At 43.4% G+C, this 22,501-nt stretch overlaps 1 protein-coding gene across 1 annotated transcript in view; it reads right to left on the bottom strand.

The window, feature by feature from the left end:
• Positions 1-22,501, bottom strand: part of MAD1L1 (mitotic arrest deficient 1 like 1) — a 250,357-nt gene that overhangs the window by 155,234 nt on the left and 72,622 nt on the right.

Raw genomic sequence — 22,501 nt, 5'->3', positions numbered from 1 at the left:
TGTTAAAACATTTGCGTTTCAGTTTTGACATGGGTGTAAAGGTGATTTTCGTGGAGCCCTAATGGAGCTCCTGGTTCTAGGGCTGAAACATTGAGCTTAAATTTGGATATCAGTGATTGCACGAGCTCTGTAGATGCCATCTGCTGAATAAAATAAATAGAATAAAAGAAGGGACCTTGGAGGTCTTCTAGTCCAACCCCCTGCTTAGGCAGGAAACCCTACACCACTTCAGACAAATGGTTATCCAACATCTTCTTAAAAATTTCCAGTGTTGGAGCATTCACAACTTCTGGTGGCAAGTAATTCCACTGGTTAATTAATCTAGCTGTCAGGAAATTCCTCCTGAGTTCTAAGTTGCTTCTCTCCTTGGTTAGTTTCCACCCATTGCTTCTTGTCCTGCCCTCAGGTGCTTTGGAGAATAGCTTGACTCCCTCTTCTTTGGGGAAGCCACTGAGATACTGGAAGACTGCTATCATGTCTTCCCTAGTCCTTCTTTTCATCAAACTAGCCATGCCCAGTTCCTGCAACCGTTCTTCCTATGTTTTAGCCTCCAGTCCCCTAATCCTCTTTGTTGCTCTTCTCTGCATTCTTTCCAGAGTCTCCACGTCTTTTTTACATTGTGGCGACCAAAACTGAATGCAGGATTCCAAGTGTGGCCTTACCAAGGCATTATAAAGTGGTACTAACACTTCACGTGATCTCTCCTTAGTTCTATAAAGGAGGTCTTCTCGAAGGCCACCCAAAAATTATCTTTATAGCAAGCTGAATGGCTTACACGGATCCCTTACAGATACATACATAGATACACATACCTGAAAAACTGTCCTTCCACTTGCCCAGTTTCTCTTTTTTTTTCCCCAGATCTCTAAAAACTCTCAGTTCATCCAATTCTTTTCCCCTTTGCCAACTGCTCCCTACAAGCACCTTAAATCTTTCAATGAATTAAAGGGCTCTATGTAAGCAGCAGCTCAATTTGAAGCTATTCATACACCAATTTAATAGTCTGTAAAACAGATTCTTTCCACTGTGGCTGTCAGGTGGAGAGGCTAATCGCGAAGGCTATAAATCTACTGTGAAAAATGACTAATTCAATAACTACAACACTACCAGGCCTCTGTGTGTCCCCACTTCCCCCCCCCACACACACCATTTTAATTAATTAGTTACACAGAGAATGGAACCTTTGCCACCGAGTAGCATGTAAGGGGTTGTGTTAGACTATTATGAATGGCGGGATTTCAAGCGCATGTCTTGGAAAATCTCAACTTCCCCTGCAAAGATTTCAAAACACAGATGGAAGAACCCAATTTTATGCATGATTATTCCTGGATAAACTAGCTGGGAACGACACCACTGAGCAAAGAGAGAGAGAGGAGAAAGACAGTGAGCATCAGACGCAAAATTGGATTTGCAGGGAATTTTCGTCCTGACGCTGAACAGGATTCGTTGAGAATCCAGAACTGGCAGCAGCCCCAACATAACTCTGGAACGCCTCGAGCAATTTCAACCAAACTTGGTACACAGATGACTTACTCTCTGGAAACAAATACTGTGGGGATAAGACACCCCTAACACCCCTTGGTGTGTGTGGGTGTGTGTATATTCCAGCATAACTCTGGAACGCCTGGGCCACTGAAATGAAAAGAAATGAATTATATCTATAATGTCAAATCACGGTACTTTTGACAGTGATAGTGTGCCTTTTGGATTCAAGTTCTGTTAAGATACAGCCTGTTGTGCCTTAAAATGGCTTCTACTGTACAGCACAGTGGAGTTGCCATGGTAATGGCTTCACAGTACTCCACAAAGGGGCTCCCTCTGGTAAAGGGGGATTCGTTCTTGGGGGTAAAAAAAACCTGGGCAACGCCGGGTTATCAGGTAGTCTCTAATAAAATGGAACTTTGAGGAACTTCTAGCTCGGAGTCTTCTTTCACTGGGGGTGTTACTCGGAACCCTAACAGTCTGGATTGGGGTATGCATTTCTTTTGAGTAGTCTGGGCCAAATTTGTTTTAAAGGGGGGGTGGCAGAGACAGCTTTTCCAAGGGTCCACAGGGGACCCAGAGGCATTTTTTTAAAAAATAAAATAAAATAAAAGCAATACAGGTAACCCTCGACTTACAACAGTTCATTTAGCGACCATTCAAAGTTATAATAGCGCTGAAAAAAAGCTGACTTAGGACCGTTTTTCACCCTTGCGACCATTGCAGCATCCCCCGTGGTCATGTGATCAAAATTCGGCCGCTTGGCAACTGACTCACATTTATGACGGTTGCAATGTGCAGGGGTCACGTGATCCCTTTTTTGGCGACCTTCTGAGGAGCAAAGTCAATGGGGGAATCCAGATTCACTTAACAACCGTGTGACTAACTGAACAATTGCGGTGATTCACTTAAGAGCGGTGGCCAGAAAAGTCATAAAAATGGGGCAAAACAAACGTCTCGCTTAGCGACAGGAATTCTGGGCTCAACGGTGGTCGTAAGTCGAGGATTGCCTGCAGAGAGTGCAATCCGATGCTTGCTTTGAAGGATGCCCTCTTGCTGGAACTTTAAATTTACTGTGTTTCCCCGAAAATAAGATTGGGTCTTATATTAATTTTTTGCTCCAAAAGACACATTAGGGCTTATTTTCTGGTTAGGTCTTATTTTGGGGGGGAAATACAGTACTAAATGCACCTATCTGGGTGACAATCTTAACTGGGGCTTATTTTGGGGGTAGGGCTTATATTACGAGCATCCTGAAAAATCACGCTAGGACTTATTTTCCAGTGGGGTCTTATTTTTGGGGAAACAGGGTATTGTATCACCCATCTCGTTTTGGAGTCACTCTGGACAGCTCCAGAGATCAAATACAAAGGGTTAAAACATTGAAATAAACAGAGATTAAATAAATTTAAAAAAAGCAAACCAAACCAAACAAAGGATGGAAATGAGAAACTTCTACTTTTGATAAAATAATATTCTGTAAACAGCTAAGCCCTCTGCAGCAAATCTTTTAAAAAGGCCCAGCAACCTTCGTTACAGCTGTTTTGGCCTTCGGTCCCATAACGTGGGACTAAAAACTCTCCAAACGACGGGAAATCTCGAATTCTATGCTCTTTGATTCAACCATTAGAGAGCTGGGTATAAAAGCTCAAACCAGGATGTCAACAGCTACAGAAGAAACCCATTTATTGGCTGGATAAATGTCCCACTCATTAAAGGCCACACGATCTGAACCCTTTTCATTTTGTGTTTTTTTTTTTGTGTGTGTGTGTTTTGTTTTTTCAAAACTCATAAAAAATTAAACCCTACATCTGATAGCTCCGTTGAACCCTGGCCTTGGTGGCATTTTCAGAAGTCTTTGCAAGTTCAAAGTATATTTTCCTGGCCTTAAAATAGAGAAGGGGGGGGGGGGAAAACCCCATTCCTGTTTATCGCCTCAATAACGTCCTTGGATGCTGTAAATCTAACGATTCGAACTAAGGGGGAAGAAACTTTGGGTTTTTAAAGTCGCTGGGAAATGTCTTGCGGTCCCTTTTTATTCCCCTTTTCTTTGGAATAATTTCGAGGATAAAACTCCCATTTTTTTAAAAAAAAAATGTTGTTAGCCTTGCCAAGTACGAGAGAACACAATGAATACAGACGCACTAAGATGCATTTTAATAGCTTCTTTCTCAAAAAAAAAAAAAAACCCGCTCCGGGATATTCAAAATTTCATTTATCTTCGACAAGGATTTCTTTTAGGAAGTAATTCAAGCACCCTGAAGATAGAGAGAGCGTTTGATTTTTTTTAAAAAAAGGCTGCTATGCTTTAACTGCAGTGTTGGAAGATGAGAGAAACATTGGGTACAGTATTGGGGGGGACAGAAGCTGGGGTTCAACTGGCCTCCTACCAGGACGCAGCTTCATCAACATGCCAAGGAAGATAAGCCAACTCTCCCAAAATTATAGCCGAGACAAGAACATCTAATGAAGTCAGCTGCGTGAGATGCGATCAAATGAAATGAAACCACAGAGGTGGAAGAGACATTAAAGTCCCATTTCCTTGGTCCATGCAACAGTCTCAAGTTCTTTTCCAAACCAAGAGATCTGGAAGACAGTTCCTAAAATAGGTATAAGAAGAGGATGACGACTGTGGGGTCCTTGGTACTCTCTGAGCTTGGTTGTTTTTTTACAGACGTTTATGACCTAACTAAGCAACTTTATCAGTGCTAGAAGGGAGTGGGTATTTGTAGAGAGGAGGAGGAGGAACAGGAGGACGAGGAGGAGAGAGGAAAAAGAGGAGGAGGAGGAGAGAGGAAGAAGAGGAGGAGGAGGAGAGAGGAAGAGGAGGAGAGAGGAAGAAGAGGACGAGGAGGAGAGAGGAAAAAGAGGAGGAGGAGAGAGGAAGAAGAGGAGGAGGAGAGAGGAAGAAGAGGAGGAGGAGGAGAGAGGAAGAGGAGGAGGAGGAGAGAGGAAGAAGAGGAGGAGGAGAGAGGAAAAAGAGGAGGAGGAGGAGAGGAAGAAGAGGAGGAGGAGAGAGGAAGAGGAGGAGGAGGGAGGGAGGGAGGGAGAAGAAGAAGAGGAGGACTGTGGGGTCCTTGGTGCTCTCTGAGATTGGTTATTTTTTTTGCAAACGTTTCATGACCTAACTAAGCAACATCATCAGTGCTAGAAGCGAGAGGGTATTTGCAGAGAGGAGGAGGAGAAGGAACAGAAGAAGGAGGAGAAGGAGGAGGAGGTGGAGGAGGAGGAGGAGATGCTGGTTCCCCCAAGTTGTAGCAGGAGCTGCTTGCCTGCAGCTGGCTATTTCAACCATCTAATTCCGATTCTAAATGCTTCGGAACATAATTACGCTTTTTTTGCTTTCAAAAAACACAGAAATCAAAACAACTTAAACAAAATTGAGAATGAAGAACGAAAATAAATAACAAAGATTGAAATAATTACTAATCAGAAGAAAGTCCCTGGACGTGGACTGGTGGAGCTACCAGCCATCTCTACCCGGTAATTTTTTTTTCTCCATGTTGCTTCTGATGAGTTTTATATTCCTTACATTTCATCAATTTGAATCACCAAATTCAATTTGCATCCAAAGATAAACAGAGAGAGAATGGTAAATACTCTCGCGTTTGACCTTGAAGTCAAAGAGAAGAAATCTTATCTTCCACAATTTCAACTCCGTCCAAGCTGTAATGAATAATCAAATTTGCCACATCAGATCTCAACCTGTAATCATATTTTCTTCACTCCAAAAATGAGTTTTGTTGCCAAGCCAATCTTTTCACATTGTTTACCTCCAAATGCGGTAGATAAAAGTTGTGTTCATGTGTTGGGAAAAAACCCGAAATAAATCCTGGTGACAAAGAGTCTATTTACCTTAAAATCATTTCTTGGAAAGCAAAGATTGTAGAATCTAGGAAGGGTTAGGAAAGATGTGGGTTGCCCCAGTGCATCGTTTCCCTGGTTGCTCAGTCTTGAATCAGAACAGAACAGAATAACAGAGTAGGAAGGGACCTTGGAGGTCTTCTAGTCCAACCCCCACTCAAGCAGGAGACCCTACCACTTCAGACAAATGGATGTCCAATCTCTTCTTGAAAACCTCCAGTGTTGGAGCATTCTTAACTTCTGGTTGCAAGTTGTTCCACTGATTAATTGTCCTCACTGTCAAGAAATTCCTCCTTAGTTCTAAGTTGCTTCTCTCCTTGATTAATTTCCACCCACTGCTTCTTCTTCTGCCTTCAGGTCCCTTGGAGAATAGCTTGACTCCCTCTTATTTGGGGCAGCCCCTGAGATACTGGAAGACTGCTATCCTGTCACCCCTAGTCCTTCTTTTCATTCAACTAGTCTTCAGTTCCTCTAGATTTGGGGCAGGTAATATCTCGTCATGGATCAAAACCCGATATCCTTCAAATGTCAACCCAAGGATGTTCCTTCTAATTTCAAAAATGTCTCTCTGTCCTAAGGGATTCCAAATAAAAATTCCACCAATGAAATAAGCTTGTATATTCACTAGAATCTAGTGACTAGGTAGTCCTTGACTCACAATAGCTCATTTAGTGACCATTCTAAGTTACAACGCCACTGTAAAAAGCGACTTATGACCATCTTTCGCACTTACGACTGTTGGAGCATCCCCACGGTCCCGGGATCAAAATTCAGGCGCTTTGGCAACCGACTCACATTTATGACGGTTACATATGGGATCATGGGATCCCTTCTTGCGACTTTTTGATAAACAAAACCAGTGGAGAAACCAGATTCGCTTTATAAGCCTGTTGCTAACTGAGCCACTGCAAAGACAGGTTGCAACATGGGGCAAACCACTGTCTCGCTTAGCAACAGAAATATGGGGTTCCATTCTGGTCGTAACCTGAGGACTACCCGTACCCTAGTGCCAAATCTTAGCCTCTCTTAAATCCGAGGCACAAAATTTTGCTTCAGGGGTGTCCGAACAGTGGAAAGCGACACGCAAAAAAAAAAAAAAAAATCCAACTTTTTGTGAGAACAACAAAAGGACGACGAGTGGCACGCTGTAATTGAGAGCCCGGGCATTTAATGGGAAAACAATCTTGTGCCCAAAATTAAATGCAGACAGCGTCGCGCGAAGCTGAGTTAACAAGCCGGTTGCAAACGCTCTTAATCGCGGGACGATGGGCCTATTTGAATGCAATCAGAAATAATTGGGAAAATAAACACGCTATGACAAAAAAAAAAAACCTTTAAAAACCAGCATCTCACTTCAGTTCCGGAATGCCACTCATGATTGCTACTAAACGCTCTTCAGGATGGTCCAGGCTGACCTTTTTATAATCGGGGCTTCATCTTCAATGCATACGATGGCCCTTTTGCAGGATATTAGCATCGCCTTGTTTATCTGCGTGCGTTCGTTATTATCTGTTTTGTTTTGCTTTCATCGCCCCGCCGGCTACTCCTCGCAATTAAGAATTTTCTGAAAGAGCTTTCCAGATTAGAAACCGGTCTCCGAGGAGTTCCTTTCCGAATTCTGAATACGAGACGAGAAGGCTTTAAACTCGAGTAAACAAAACACCGGCGATGGCCTTCAGAGTGGCGAGTCTAATAATAACCGGGTACCGCCGTCGAGAGTATCTTGACGTGGGGTGGGGATCGCAAACGTTGCCATCCCAAAATTGTGGGACTGCCGAACGAGGGTACCTTCGCCTGGGAACACCTTGAAGCATTAAGGCCACCGGGTGACGCTGGCCATGCCCGCGTACGAGGGGGGTCTTCTGGAGGGAACCTCTGCAGAGAGGTTGGTGCTCAAAATATGTGGCTGCAGTCTTCTCGTTTGAGAGGTTTTTATGAGAGTGAGTCTGGTTTAGCTAGCTATCTTTCGATTGGATCCCCTCCATAGGTTTCCATCAGGAGAGGGAGTCCTTCTACAGTGACTGCCTGCCTTGTTTATGAACCGTCCACAGTTACGATGGAAATTGAAACATATGATGAGCAATCCTTCTATATTCATCCCCCCCTTTCTCTGTCTGTCTACCTATCTCTCTATCTATCTACCTCTACATCCATCCATCCATCCATCCATCCATCATCTATCTCTTCTACATCTCTATTTATCTACCTCTATATCTATCTACCTCTTCATTCATCCATCCATCCATCTATCTCTATCTCTCTCTATTTATCTATCTCTATATCCACCTCTACATCCATCCATCTATCTATCTCTATATCTCTATTTATCTATCTCTGTATCCATCCATCCATCATCTCTCTATCTACATCTCTCTCTATTTATCTCTCTATATATCTATCTACCTCTACATCCATCCATCCATCTCTATATCTCTCTCTATTTATCTATCTCTCTATCGATCTCTACATCTTTTATCTATCTATCTATCTATCTATCTATCTATCATCTATCTATCTATCTATCTATCTACATCTGTCTATCTATCTCTAGATCTATCTACCCATCCATCCACCCACCCACCCACAAATAAATATAAATATAAATATAAATATAAATATAAATATAAATATAAATATAAATATAAATATAAATATAAATATAAATATAAATATAAATGTATGTATGTATGTATGTATGTATGTATGTATGTATGTATGTATGTATGTATGTAACAGTCCTTACATTATTTCTGGCTTTCTGGACTAATTAACCGAATCCTTTGCTTCCTGAACTCCTTGATTTGCCCTGCTGGATTTATTGCTGTTCAGCCTTGGTGTACACAGGGCTAGGCTGGACTATTTGCAGCCAGGGGCTGCTTGAGGTGTGTGTGTCGGGGGGTTGTTTAACATCACTTTGCTCTGCAACTTGCCAGAAACGTGGGAGCGTTTGGGGAAATTTGGAGCAATAAAGGGGCGGTTTGAACTGCCAGCTTTATCTGCCAGTGTAATCTCTGTGCCATGCCCCGGGTCATCACACAGAGGCTGGACATCTTTCAATGCATGCCATGGTGGCACTGCAACAACACCAGCGTTGTCATAACGCCTTTGGCGCCAGGATATGGAGGAAAAGTCTGGAAAGGCCATGTTTATTTCTTCTTGCGACGATAACCCAACCTCCCAATTAGCAACCCCGATTCTCCCTGTACCCTACATCTCCTCCGATCAATACTGACACTTCAGCAGCCAGCCAGGAGATAGCTTAAGCACCCCACGCTCTTCGATCGACACATTATCATCTTCCTTTCTGCTTCCAATGGACTTGATTAATAAAGCCCATTCTTCTTGTTTATTTCCCTATTGATTTTGCTGTTCCTCCTCTTGGGAAGAGACGTCAATGCGGGCGGGGATTGCAAAGCAAGCTTGGGGGATCCGCCATCCCAACGGTGCCCACGAGCTTTTTTTTTTAAAAAAAAATAAAACATCCCTAGCGACTAACACAAAAAGCAAAGTGGGGCTGTTTCAGCCCCACTTTGCTTTTTGTGTTAGTCGCTAGGGATGTTTTATTTTTTTTTTTAAAAAAAAAGCTCGTGGGCACCGTTGGGATGGCGGATCCCCCAAGCTGGCATCCTCGCAAAACAAATCCTGCCTCCTATTTTACAGGAGAAATCTTCCATCGGCTCAAGGCAGGAGCCTCCCGATGAGTTCTCCAAAGTTAAAAATGATACCGTAGTGTTTCTTTTTCTATGAAATGAATCAAAGAATTTTCCCCAACACCCATCGCTGAGGGTTAACTGCTTATTAATCCATCATTTTCACTTTCCTCTGTTTTTCTTGGCTTGGGGACTTTTCCAAAGTTTAACACTTGACTTGGAAAACAATGCCACCTTCATGCAGTTTATTTCCTCTTAAACTTTAAGCAGTGACTGAGATAGGAATGACCTTTAAATACTAGGGTTTTTTTTTTTGTGTGTGTAAAAAAATTACGGAAGTACACTCTGCTTACCCAGCATCTAGAATAAACAGCATGTTCCACGATTTGATCTATGAGAGTTACAAGAAAGAGGCTGGAGGGAGGATGGGCTGGATGGGATCCTTAGAACTTGCCAACTCATTAGAACACCGGACTCCGAATAACAGAATAACCGTTAAAAATTAATGCACGGTGAGTCATATATCTCTGTGGCAGCTCCTGCCCTCTGGAACGATTTGCCCCCGGAGATAACGAAGGATATCGGATCTCTGGGTCTTTCACCATGCCCTAAAAACTTTTCTTTTCCATCAAGCAGGGCTGGCGTGAACCCCCCACACCTTTTCTAGCTTTTTTAGTTTTTTAAATTGTCAATGGGTTTTAGTTTGAATGTTTTAAATTTTGGGGCCAAAGTCATGAAATTCTTTTAAAAATTTTCAATTTTGTATTGGTATGTGTTTTAGTTTGGCTGTGCACCGCCCTGAGTCCACTAGGAGAAGGGCGGTATACAAATTGAATAAAATAAATAAATAAATAAATAAATAAATAAATAAATAAATAAATAAGAAGGAAGGAAGGAAGGAAGGAAGGAAGGAAGGAAGGAAAGAAAGAAAGAAAGAAAGAAAGAAAGAAAGAAAGAAAGAAAGAAAGAAAGAAAGAAAGAAAGAAAGAAAGAAAGAAAGAAAGAAAGAAAGAAAGAAAGAAAGAAAGAAAGATCAGTTATCCTGGGTGGGTTGTGTTAATGGTTATTGATGGACCTGTGTTTATCCCCAAATGCTGTTTGATGTCTACAGAATAACAAGAGTTGGAAGGGAGTTTGGAGGTCTTCTAGTCCACCCCCTGTTCAAGCAGGAGACCCTATACCATTTCAGACCAATGGCTGTCCAATCTCTTCTTCAAAGCCTCCAGTGATGGGGCACCCACAACTTCTGGAGACAAGCTGTTCCACTGGTTAATTGTCCTCACTGTTGGGAAGTTTCTCCTCATTTCCAGGTTGCTTCTCTCTTTGATTACTTTCCATCCGTTGCTTCTTGTCCTGCCTTCAGATGCTTTGGAGAATAGGTTGAGCCCCTCTTCTTTGGGGCAGCCCCTCAAATATTGGAAGACTGCGATCGTGTCACCCCTAGTCCTTCTTTTCATTACACTCAACTCATTAAACTCATCTTCGTTAAACTCAACTCAACACCACCCGGATAAAAACTGTTCCAAGAAGCCAAGAGTCGAACAGCTGAAGATCTGTTGACTTACTAAGAGTTGAAGTCCGTAAGTCTTAAAAGTTTCCAAGCTTGGACACCCCTGTTTTTCCAAAATATTGAATTCCCCCCAGGTGGAAGTGCCATTTTATCACTGCTTAGACTCCTGCCTTCATTTATCCACATCAAAGGAGCCGAGGCAATTAAAAGTTGACATACAACGGGGAGGGTTCCCCATGAGAGATTCTGATACTCTCTCTTTTCGGACGATTCCCTTGGCAATTTAATTAGAGCCATTGGCTGGTCGGGATTTCATTACAAGTTTCACATTAATTGCCGTTTGTTGGTTTGTGGGTCTGTCAATTAAAGCTCACCAGCTGGGGGAAGAAATGTTTTTATTTTCCTTTTTGTTTGAAGGGGTGACAAACCAAATTTTAAAAAAAAAAGAAGAAGAAGAACATGGAGTCGATTTCCAGTTTGTCGTGAAAATTTACAATCTCTTCAGAATGCCGTCAAGAGTTGAACGCAGCTAGTCCTCAATTTACGGCCGCAATCGGCACCAGTTGTTAAGCAAGGCAGTTGTTAAATGCTAACCCTACGGCCCTTGCAGTTTAGTCACTGAAACGGCAAGGACTGGAAAAACCGACTAGTTTTTCACACTTATGACCATTGCAACATCCCCATGTTCATGGGATCGAAATTCAGCTGCTTGGCAACTGACTCGTATTTATGACGTTTGCGGTGTCCCGGGGTCATGTGATCCCTTTTCGGCGACCTTCTGAGGAGCAAAGTCAATGGGGGGAAGCCAGATTCGCTTAACGACCATGTGACTCACTTAATGACCGAAGTGATTCACTTAAGAAGGGTGGCCAGAAAAGTTGTACAATGAGGCAAAAGCCACGGTCTCGCTTAGCGACAGGAATTCTGGGCTCAGCGGTGGTCATAAGTCGAGGATTGCCTGCAGAGAGTGCGATCCGATGCTTGCTTTGAAGGATGCCCTCTTTCTGGAAAGAAAGCTGAGCTGGGAGGCTACTGGATGTAGGGGGCAGATAAGGAACATTCTCGCTTTTTATTATTCATTGATTAAATTTACCGTGTTTCCCCGAAAATAAGACTGTGGTCTTATATTAATTTTTTTGCTCCAAAAGATACATTAGGGCTTATTTTCTGGTTAGGTCTTATTTTGGGGGGGGAAATACGGTACTAAATGCACCTATCTGGGTGACAACCTTAACTGGGGCTTATTTTTGGGGTAGGGCTTATATTACGAGCATCCTGAAAAATCATGCTAGGACTTATTTTCCAGTTGGGTCTTATTTTCAGGGAAACAGGGTATTGTATCACCCATCTCATTTTGGAGTCACTCTGGACAGCTCCAGAGTAGCTCCAGAAAGCAAATACAAAGGGTTAAAACCAGTGGTGAAATCCAAATTTTTTTACTACCGGTTCTGTGGGCGTGGCTTGGTGGACGTGGCAGGGGAAGGATACTGCAAAATCCCCATTCCCTCCCCACTCTTGGTCCAGCCAGAGGTGGTATTTGCCAGTTTTCCAAACTACTCAAAATTTCCACTACCAGTTCTCCAGAATCTGCTGGATTTCACCCCTGGTTAAAATATCAAACGTTGAAATAAACAGAGATGAAATAAATTTTAAAAAAACCAAACCAAACAACTCAATTGTGGGCTCAAATGTGGTCGTAGGTCGAGGACTACCTGTAAAAACTAGCAAGTAAAGATAAGGCCCAACTGTGGATTGCAGCTAAGGGGTGGGGGTGGGGGGAGTTACTGGTTTAAATCTAGCAAGCAAATCATGCTAATTAGAGAGGAGAAATTTCCTATGTAGATCATTTCTTTGAAGGAAATGTCTTTAAGGTGCCACCATCTGTCTGTGGGATTATCGTTCAAACGCTGTAGGCATCACAGCTCCGTCTACACAACCCGTACATTCGTAATAAACAAAGGTGAAGAGAAGCATTTATTTCAGACAAAACTTTTAATGTGTGTTGGGGCCAGATGGATGCATATTGATCGCGAGACGTCGGAAACTAATTGTCTCATGAAAGCCGGGAAATTTTCGGGAGGGAATGACTTAAAAAGAACCTGCTAAACTCTGCAAATCCAGAGTCCTTCCAAATTAAAAACAAAACAAAACAACAAACCCTCTCTAATCAGCGCAGATGCAGCTAGGCAATTAGCAGTAATGATTTTAAAACTCATCACCGAAGGTAACTAGGCAATGGCTTGTTAAACTTGGACAGAGAGCTTTATCAATTCTACCTGAACCGAAATGGGGGCGATGGGATTTTAATCCCAAACTCTAGGCTAATCCTCGAAGAGTGCAAGACTTTGCAAATATCATCTATTTACATCAGGGGTCTCCAAACTGTGGCCCCTTTAAGTCCTGTGGACTTCAACTCCCAGAATTCCCCAGCCAGTCATGACTGGCTGGGGAATTCTGGGAGTTGAAGTCCACAAGTCTTAAAGCGGCCACAGTTGGGGGCCCCTGTATTACATTATGCAAGCTTTAATCTATTATTTTTTTAATCTATTATAATCTTAATAATATGATTATATTAATCTATTATATTGTTATTTAACCTATTATAATCTATTAATACCATTTTATAATGCCTTGGTAAGGCCACACTTGTAATCCTGCATTCAGTTTTGGTGGCCACGATGTAAAAAAGATAATTGAGACTCTAGAAAGAGTGCAGAGAAGAGCAACAAAGATGATTAGGGGACTGGAGGCTAAAACATACGAAGAACGGTTGCAGGAACTGGGTATGTCTAGTTTAATGAAAAGAAGGACTAGAGGAGACATGATAGCAGTCTTCCAATATCTCAGGGGCTGCCCCAAAGAAGAGGGAGTCAGGCTATTCTCCAAAGCACCTGAGGGCAGGACAAGAAGCAATGGGTGGAAACTAATCAAGGAGGAAAGCAACTTAGGAGAAATTTCCTGACAGTGAGAACAATTAACCGGTGGAATGACTTGTCTCCAGAAATTGTGAATGTTCCAACACTGGAGGCTTTTAAGAAGATGTTGGATAACCATTTGTCTGAAGTGATCTAGGGTTTCCTGCCAAAGCAGGGGGTTGGACTAGAAGACCTCCAAAGTCCCTTCCAACTCTGTTACTCTATTCTATTCCATCTCTTCATTCTCCTGCCGCTCTGAGTCGCTAGTGAGCTGGGCGACTCTTTAATTTGCTTTAATAAATAAATATATGAGCAGTTTTCACCTTATTTCTGTAATCCTGGCTGTATTTTCAAAGCTCTGAACAAACGGATCAGTTCGCGAAGGAGTTTTGAGTTTTGTTAGCACAGACCTGGAATAACCCTTATGGGTCCCACAGCACAGTCAATTGTTAAACTAGAAATCCAGATTACTTTCCAATGGGGGCGTCGAGATATATGTCAGTTACAGATTACAGATTACCAGAGTTAGAAGGAACCTTTTAGGTCATCTAGTCCAACCCCCACTCACCCAAGCAGGAGACCCTACACCATCTCTGACAGATGGCAGTCCAGTCTCTTCTTGAAAGCCTCCAGTGATGAAGCTCCCAGCAACTTCTGTTCCATGGGTTGATAGTTCTCACTGCCAGAAAATGTCTCCTTAATTCTAGGTTGAATCTCTCCTTGGTCAGTTTCCATCCATTACTCCTTGCCTGGCCTTCGGGCGCTTTGGAGAATAGCTTGACCCCCTTCCTCCTCTCTGGGGCAACCCCTCAGCCTACAGTCTCTTACTGTAGGAAGTAAAACAAGAAAGAAACAGAAGGGAATCCACCTGGGCACAACATGCCAATATAGGAAGTACAACAAGGGATAAATAGAAAATAAAAAAAATATCAATGGAACACAATGTATTACTTTGCTGTGGTTGAAGGTACCACGAACTGAGGATCCTTTATGGTCTCCGAACAACCAATTCTACGCTATGTTTCTGTCGGTCTGGCAGCCATTCAATTTCCCACGTTAAGCAAGAAATCCATCCCTTAATGGAGAGGGCATGTCGACAGATCTCAGAGACCGCATGGGAACTTTTAAATAAAGCATTAGCAGAGGGCTTTTAGATAAAACGCTCACGGACAATACAAGCTTTTAAGTGAAAAAGGCAACCAGCGACCAACCACAATTTCCCCCCCCTGTGAGAGTAGATATCCCACACCCACCACCATCCCAGAGCCAATACTGAAAGCAAGACTGAATATTGTATTTTCGAAGGAAGTTCGCTCTGGATGTAGCTACCTTGCATTAAGATGCCTCGGCTGATCGATTCAAATAGAAGGCAAAAGTGCTATTAAGACGAGTTCGTGGGCACGCCGGCCTAATATTTAAATGAGTAAAATTACCAAAACAACGGAGCCAAGCCGATTCCTTATCACAGTCATTTATTTACGGGACCGTCTACTACCACCAATAGCCTCCCACCAGCCAGTACGCTCCCATAGAGAGGGGCTCCTCCGGGTGCCGTCGGCCAAACAATGTCGACTGGCAGCCCCTAGGGGGAGAGCCTTCTCTGTGGGGGCACCTACGATCTGGAACGGGCTCCCCCCGGAGATACGGAGGATCCCGGATCTGCGCGCCTTCCGTCGCACTGTGAAGATCTTTTTATTTCATCAAGCTGGCCTGGCCTAAATCTTCTCCCCTTTTTAAATGTAAATTTTAATTTGTTTTTAAATTATGGGGTATTTTAAATTCAGCCAAATTATTTAATTCGTTTTTATTCTATTTTAAATTTTTGTATTTATGTGTTTTATCTTGTGGCTGTTCACCGCCCTGAGTCCTTCGGGAGTAGGGCGGTATAGAAATCTAATAAAATAAATAAAATAAATAAAGGACTTCGGAGGAGTGTTTGGAGCAGCAAGGAAGGGAGAAAAGAGGGAGCGCGGGGAAGGAGGGAGGGAGCGAACTCAATACAGTAGCTGGAGTGATCTGTAGTCACTTTCATCAGGACCCCCACTGCAGTGTGCAAACAGAGGCATTGATTTTGCCTCCTTTAATTGCTGTTATTTTCAACCGTTTTTTAAAACACTAATGGGATCCGAAACAAGGAGGCCGGGAAACTTTTGAGTGGAAAGCTACTTTTCAGGTAAGGGTGGGTGGGCCGATGGGTAGGGGTTTAGCTCCTGTATTTTCAAACCAGTATCCCTAAAGGATGATGAAATCCTTCATTATCTTAGCGCGCACACAGTGCTTTTGAACCTGGGAATAATAACTTGAAAAGAATTGCACGCTCTCTCTCTCTCTTCTCTTCAACTCCTCTGTGGCTTATGATAGTGCACGGGGCAATTTATCTTTGCCCCCCCCCCAAAAAAAGCCAAGTTCTACTTACTTTGCTGCGGAGATGAACTATGCAAAACTCTTTTCTTTGCTCTTTTGTTCTTGTGAAAACGGTGAGGAGTGTTTTTTTTATATCTGTTTCTGTTTGTGCAGGGCTCGTATTCCGTGGAGGGGAGTCTAGCTACTCTTCTTAGTGGAATAAAGTAAAAAAAGTGGAATAGTCCCATGGCAGCACAACTTTTCCAATAGGCTAGGCCATCTCTCTCTCTCTCTCTCTCTCTCTCTCTCTCTCTCTAAAGGAAAGGACAGATACAATTGATGGATGGATGGATGGACGGACGGACGATTCTCAAAATGTGATAGACAGACAAGATACATAGATGATAAGATGGATGGATGGATGGATGGATGGATGGATGGATGGACGGACAGACAGACAATCTAGATAGATGATGGATGGATGGATGGATGGATGGATGGATGGATGGACAGAGGACCTGTATACTGCACTATACTATATACTATATACTGTATACTATACCAGTCAAAAAGAGGGCTGTGAAAATATCTACAGACCCCTCGCATCCTGGACATAAACTGTTTCAACTCCTACCCTCAAAACGAGGCTCTGCAGCACTGCACACCAGAACAACTAGACACAAGGACACCATCACTCTGCTAAACAAATAATTCCCTCAACACAATGATTCTTGATGAATGTATCTCGTCTTTTTATGTACACTGAGAGTTTATGCACCAAAGACAAATTCCTTTTGTGTCCATTCACACTTGGCCAATAAAGAATTCTTTCTATCTATCGATCGATCAATCGATGGATAGATGGATGGATAGATAGACAGATAGAAAGATAACCGGGAGAGGGAGAGAGAATACATAGATCTCAGAAAGACCAGACCGGACCAGACAGGACAGGACAAGACACAGATCTCAAAAAATGAGACACAGATAGAGAGATCTTCATTCACAAAAAGTTACTGAGAGTGAAATTGATGTCCACAGCAGAACAAGGAACTGGCCCTCGGAATTCCTCTCTGGACAAGGAGGGGACCCAGGATTGCCCATAAGTGCTCCATACGGTAGTTCCCTATTGGAAGACCATAAGACAGTGATCTCTAGTGGATTTTAGAGCTCCGGAAGGCAAGAAAAAGCCATCTTTGCCCAAGCCTTCAAAAGGACACAGGTTCAGCAATTCACCCCATGTAATAACACTTTCGGAAAATTCTTCATCTCCAAAAAGCGGTTAACGAGCAATTTCCAGAAGTAATTAAGCAAGGAAGTATGGGTAGGTATAGGTGCTTTAAGTTTAAAACATATTTAAAGGTGAAGGCAGGGGTGAAATGCTCCCGGTTCGGACCGGATCGCCTGATCTGGTAGCGATGGCGGCGGGTTGTTTGGAGAACCAGTAGCAAAACTCCCTGCCCCACCCCATGCCCAGCTGAGCCGCGCAATCATCAGAGGCTTTTTTTATTTATTTTTAAAAGCATTTTTTCTACAACTTCTTTGGTTGAAAAAATGCTTTTAAAAGTAAAAAAAAAAAAAAAAGCCTCTAACGATCGTGTGGCTCAGCTGGGATTGTCAAAGGCTTTTAAATGTAGAAAAAAATGTAGAAAAATGTAGAAAAAATGCTTTTAAAAGCCTCTGACGATCCCAGCTGAGCCGCACGATCATCAGAGGCTTTTAAAAGCATTTTTTTAAACAACCTCTTCGGCCAAAGAGGTTGTAGAAAAAATGTTTTTAAAAGAAAAAAAAAGGCCTCTGACGATCAGGCAACTCAACTGGGATCGTCAGAGGCTTTTAAAAAGCATTTCTTTTACAACCTCTTCGACCGAAAAAATGGTTTTAAAAGTAAAAAAAAAAAAAAAAGTTGGCCACGCCCACCCAGTCACATTACCCCCCACCCACCAAGCCACGCCCACAGAACTGTTAGTAGCAAATTTTACATTTGGTTGAAGGAACTCATTTTGGAAACCCAAAAATTTCATGCTCACATTCCTCTTTTGATATCGAAAGATATTTCGATATAAAAGAAGATGTGAAAAGCCAGCACTCCAATTAAGTGGCTCAGCCAAAACCCCAAGGAGTTTTTAGTTGGAATCCATCTCCTTAACCTGCTCGCTTCTTAACATTTTCAGTCTTCTGCGTAGGGGAAGAGAAGCCGGTTTCTTTCAATCCGCCTCCTTTTTGACATGATGTAAAATGCCAGGCTACGGCAGGACCAGCTGGACGGGCACAGATGCTTTCAAAAAAAATATTTAATATTTGCCATCCCAGCATGAACTTACGATAAACAAATGGGAAGCCTCCCGAGATGCTGGCAGCCCGCTTGAAGAAGGCGTCGAAATGCAGTTTAATGAAGGTAAAACTTCAAAAGAAGTTACTGATGATCCAAAGTTATGAATTAGGAGTGGGGCATTCCTGGTCCTCACACCGGAATTTCTGCGAAAATGGGGTGATTTATTAGAGAGGAGAGGAGGCAGAAATGGAGAGAGCAGCGGGGAGCGGATGAAGCAGCTCTTCGTTTACGAGACAAGAAGGATTATTTTGCATCTGTCTGATCCACCACCGCAGCAATTATTCTGGGTGGACAAGAATGCCCGTCCCATTATTTGCTTTACCTGCTGCATGTTGAACAACCCCATTTATCGTTAAGCCTCCGGAGCTGCTTCCTGGGACGGCTTGCCAAATTTTAACGCAACGGTGAAGCAAACAAGAACGCACGCAATAATGGAACACAAGCACCAAAACCTTTGCATGCTGCCCATTGGGCCAGTTCATAACAACGAGGCTTCCGTAAAACGAGAAGCGAAACGTCTTCAAAGAAAAAAAAAAAATAGGAAGTCCAGTTGCCTCCTGAAAAAGCACCTTTGAGAAAACCTGGAGGACTGAGTCCTTGAAGAAGTTCTGAAGAAGCTTCTTGGATGAGAAGCAAAACGTCTTCAAAAGAAAAAAAAAATCAGAAAAGTCCAGTTGCCTCCTGAAAAAGCACCTTTGGGACAACATCTGGATGACTGAGAATCTCCAAAGCCTTCAATAAAAGTTTCTCCAGGTAAAATCACCGCAAATTATGCAGCCACTTAGTCGTCTCAAAATGCGGTGGGTTGGGCTGAGAAAGGACTCCGTCCCAAGTCATCCATTTTTCGATTGAGAACGAACGAACAAGGATCTGGGCTAACACCTTAATCATTGCAGGTAGTCCTCAACTTGCAACAGCGTGTTTAATGACCGTTCAAAGTTGCAACGGAATTGAAAAAAAAAAAGACTTATGGCCGTTTTTCACACTTACGACTTGTTGATCAAAATTCAGACGCTTTGACAATGACTCACATTTATGACGGTTGCAGTGCCCCCAGGTCACGTGATCCCCTTTTGAGACTTTCTGGCAAGCAAAGCCAATGAGGAAGCGCGATTCACTTAACAACAAGGGTTACTAACTTAACAGCTGCAGTGATTCACTTACTGTCTCAACAAAGGTTGTAAAACTGGGGCAAAACTCCCTTAACAAACGTCTCGCTTAGCCGTGTAAATTTTGGGTTCAATGGCGGTCATAAGTCAAGGACAACATGTATTTTTTTTTCCCTCTGTTTACCCCACGCAAAGTCTGCTTCATTTAACCCGCGTCCAAGTTTGGCTCGTGGACACGAAGTTACCCGAAAGCAAAAGCGAGCGATGGATCTGTTTTTGAAATAAAAACTGAAAAGGCTTTTAATAAAACTGAAATAACATATGGAGAAAAGGCAGAATAAAATCACCCCGTGCCCTTACAAGGGATATATAACGGATATTCTTTACGGGTAACAATATAAGCAAATAGATTGATAAAACGGAGACTCAGCCGAGCTAGAACAAAATGAAATTCACATTTGCATATCATTACTGGAAACCTACCAGATACCCAGGGGTGATAACTACTAAACAGTGCAGAATTTTTATTGCATTTTTGGCGATAACCAATTTTTTTTTTCTCCTTTTACACATAAACAGCGTGAGCTCTAAAAGATTCATTTTAATGGAAGACGCTCCGTGAAAGTTTAACATACGTGGCGTTAAGCGCTAAAGGATCCTTTGAAGGATGGCAGACCGTTTGAATGTTTTGTGGATTCAACAAGTCACAAGCAGAGGGATCAACGGGAAAGAGGCAGTTTGGGCTAGTGGTTAAGGCACCAGGGGAGAAAGTGGGGGGGGGGAGACAGTGAGTTCAAATCCTGCCTTAGCCATGAAAGCCGGCTGGGTGACTTTGGGCCAATCACCAGGAGACGGTGAGTTCTAGTCCCGCCTTAGCCATGAAAGCCGGCTGGGTGACTTTGGGCCAATCACCAGGAGACGGTGAGTTCTAGTCCCGCCTTAGCCATGAAAGCCGGCTGGGTGACTTTGGGCCAATCACCAGGAGACGGTGAGTTCTAGTCCCGCCTTAGCCATGAAAGCCAGCTGGGTGACTTTGGGCCAATCACCAGGAGACGGTGAGTTCTAGTCCCGCCTTAGGCATGAAAGCCAGCTGGGTGACTTTGGGCCAATCACCAGGAGACGGTGAGTTCTAGTCCCGCCTTAGGCATGAAAGCCAGCTGGGTGACTTTGGGCCAATCACCAGGAGACGGTGAGTTCTAGTCCCGCCTTAGCCATGAAAGCCGGCTGGGTGACTTTGGGCCAATCACCAGGAGACGGTGAGTTCTAGTCCCGCCTTAGCCATGAAAGCCGGCTGGGTGACTTTGGGCCAATCACCAGGAGACGGTGAGTTCTAGTCCCGCCTTAGCCATGAAAGCCAGCTGGGTGACTTTGGGCCAATCACCAGGAGACGGTGAGTTCTAGTCCCGCCTTAGGCATGAAAGCCAGCTGGGTGACTTTGGGCCAATCACCAGGAGACGGTGAGTTCTAGTCCCGCCTTAGGCATGAAAGCCAGCTGGGTGACTTTGGGCCAATCACCAGGAGACGGTGAGTTCTAGTCCTGCCTTAGGCATGAAAGCCAGCTGGGTGACTTTGGGCCAATCACCAGGAGACGGTGAGTTCTAGTCCTGCCTTAGGCATGAAAGCCAGCTGGGTGACTTTGGGCCAATCACCAGGAGACGGTGAGTTCTAGTCCTGCCTTAGATACGAAGGCCAACTATTTTGGGCCAGACCCTCTCTCTTTCAGCCCAACCCACCTCTCAGATGCTGCAGAAAGATGCTGTCTCTTTCTCTATTTCAGTTTCGAGAGCCTAGAGTTCAAATCCTGCCCTTCGGCCAATGTTTAAAGATTGCTCTTTAAAGAGGGAAGATTAAAGATTGCTCTTTAAAGAGGGAAGATGCTCCCTCTTTCTCTATTTCCTCCTCTGGTGAAAACAGCAACAGTCCGAAGCTGTCTCACCAAATAGCTGTTGAGTAAACTCCCATGAAATATGACGCAAATTCAAATTAGCGTCTAAAGGCTAAGGAGCAGTAATGTGGGAAGATAGTCCCTATGGCTAATTTCATGTCTCCCGTTGCGTTGCTGATTTATGGCAAAGACCTTCCGTAGGAAAGAAAATTTAGACAACAATTCCAGCCAAGGTCTCCGGAGACTTCCCTTCACTCTCAACTGCCTTGACAAGTGGACTTCTTTGTTTTAATTTTTTATCATCGACGTTACAGCTGTGTTATTAACCGATTCTCATTTACACGTGTCAGAGGGAGAGAAAAATCACCTAATTAACTGTTTTTCCCCATAAGGAGGAGGGAGGGGGAGGAGGAAAGGGTTGGCGGTGGGCTGCCAATTTATCCCCCTCCCCTTCTTTTCCAACCGTTTCCCTTTTAAAGGTGGGAGATTTACATCCCCCTGTCAGATATGAGTTGCAAGAATCATTTTCTAATTACCCCGATCTCTACCAGGCTGACTTCGAATCATCCAGTGGTTTGGTCTTTCTTTCTTTCTTTCTTTCTCTTTCTTCTTTCTTTCTTTCTTTCTCTCTTTCCTTCCTTCCTTCCTTCCTTCTTTTTTCTTTCTTTCTTTCTTTCTTTCTCTTTCTTTCTCTCTCTCTCTCCCTCCCTCCTTTCTTTCTTTCTTTCTTTCTTCCTTTCTCTTTCTTTCTTTCTCTTCCTTCCTTCCTTCCTTCCTTTCCCCAGCCCCCCTTCCTTTCCTGCTCCTTTTAAATTAGGAAATGATTCCATTTAAAGGCCCAGCTTCTTTTGCAGTCGCTCCAGTGAGAGTTGCATCTTTTCGCTCGAGTAATTGATATTCGATATAGGTTATTAATGGCCCAGCTGCGAGAACTCCGGCAAAGCCAACAAGTAAACACACTAATTTTGGTCACCGAACAACAGTCACAGGGACGAGGGGAATTGCAGTAATAACCGCTGGTTTCCCGGGTTGCAATATTGAAGTTGTTTGTCTTCCAAAGCTAGTTTTTCATCGAACAATGGAGAGCAATTTTTGTTTTTTCCTTTCCTCTTCTGAAAGTCAAAGATGCCAGACCGGTTCTTAATGGCTGTCTGTCCTGGCTATCCGTTGCTTCTCTCTGGTATTGAATTGGGACATCCAACCCGTAAGTTCTCCCCCATCAGACCCTCGTCATAAATGGCCAAAAATGGACTCTTGGATCACCATCTGTGCTATGATCATGTCAGGAATGGCAATAGGAATGCAAGAGAAAAGGGAAGGGAAGGGAAGGGAAGGGAAGAGGGAGGAGGAGGAGGAGGAGGAGGAGGAGGAGGAGGAGGAGGAGGAGGAGGAGGAGGAGGAGGAGGAG

The sequence above is a fragment of the Pituophis catenifer genome, unplaced genomic scaffold, assembly GCF_029215685.1.
Source record: "Pituophis catenifer annectens isolate HBS135680 unplaced genomic scaffold, rPitCat1.0.hap2 SCAF_16, whole genome shotgun sequence".
In the NCBI taxonomy this organism is placed as follows: Eukaryota; Metazoa; Chordata; class Lepidosauria; order Squamata; family Colubridae; genus Pituophis; species Pituophis catenifer.
This window is presented reverse-complemented; position numbering and strand designations above follow the sequence as displayed.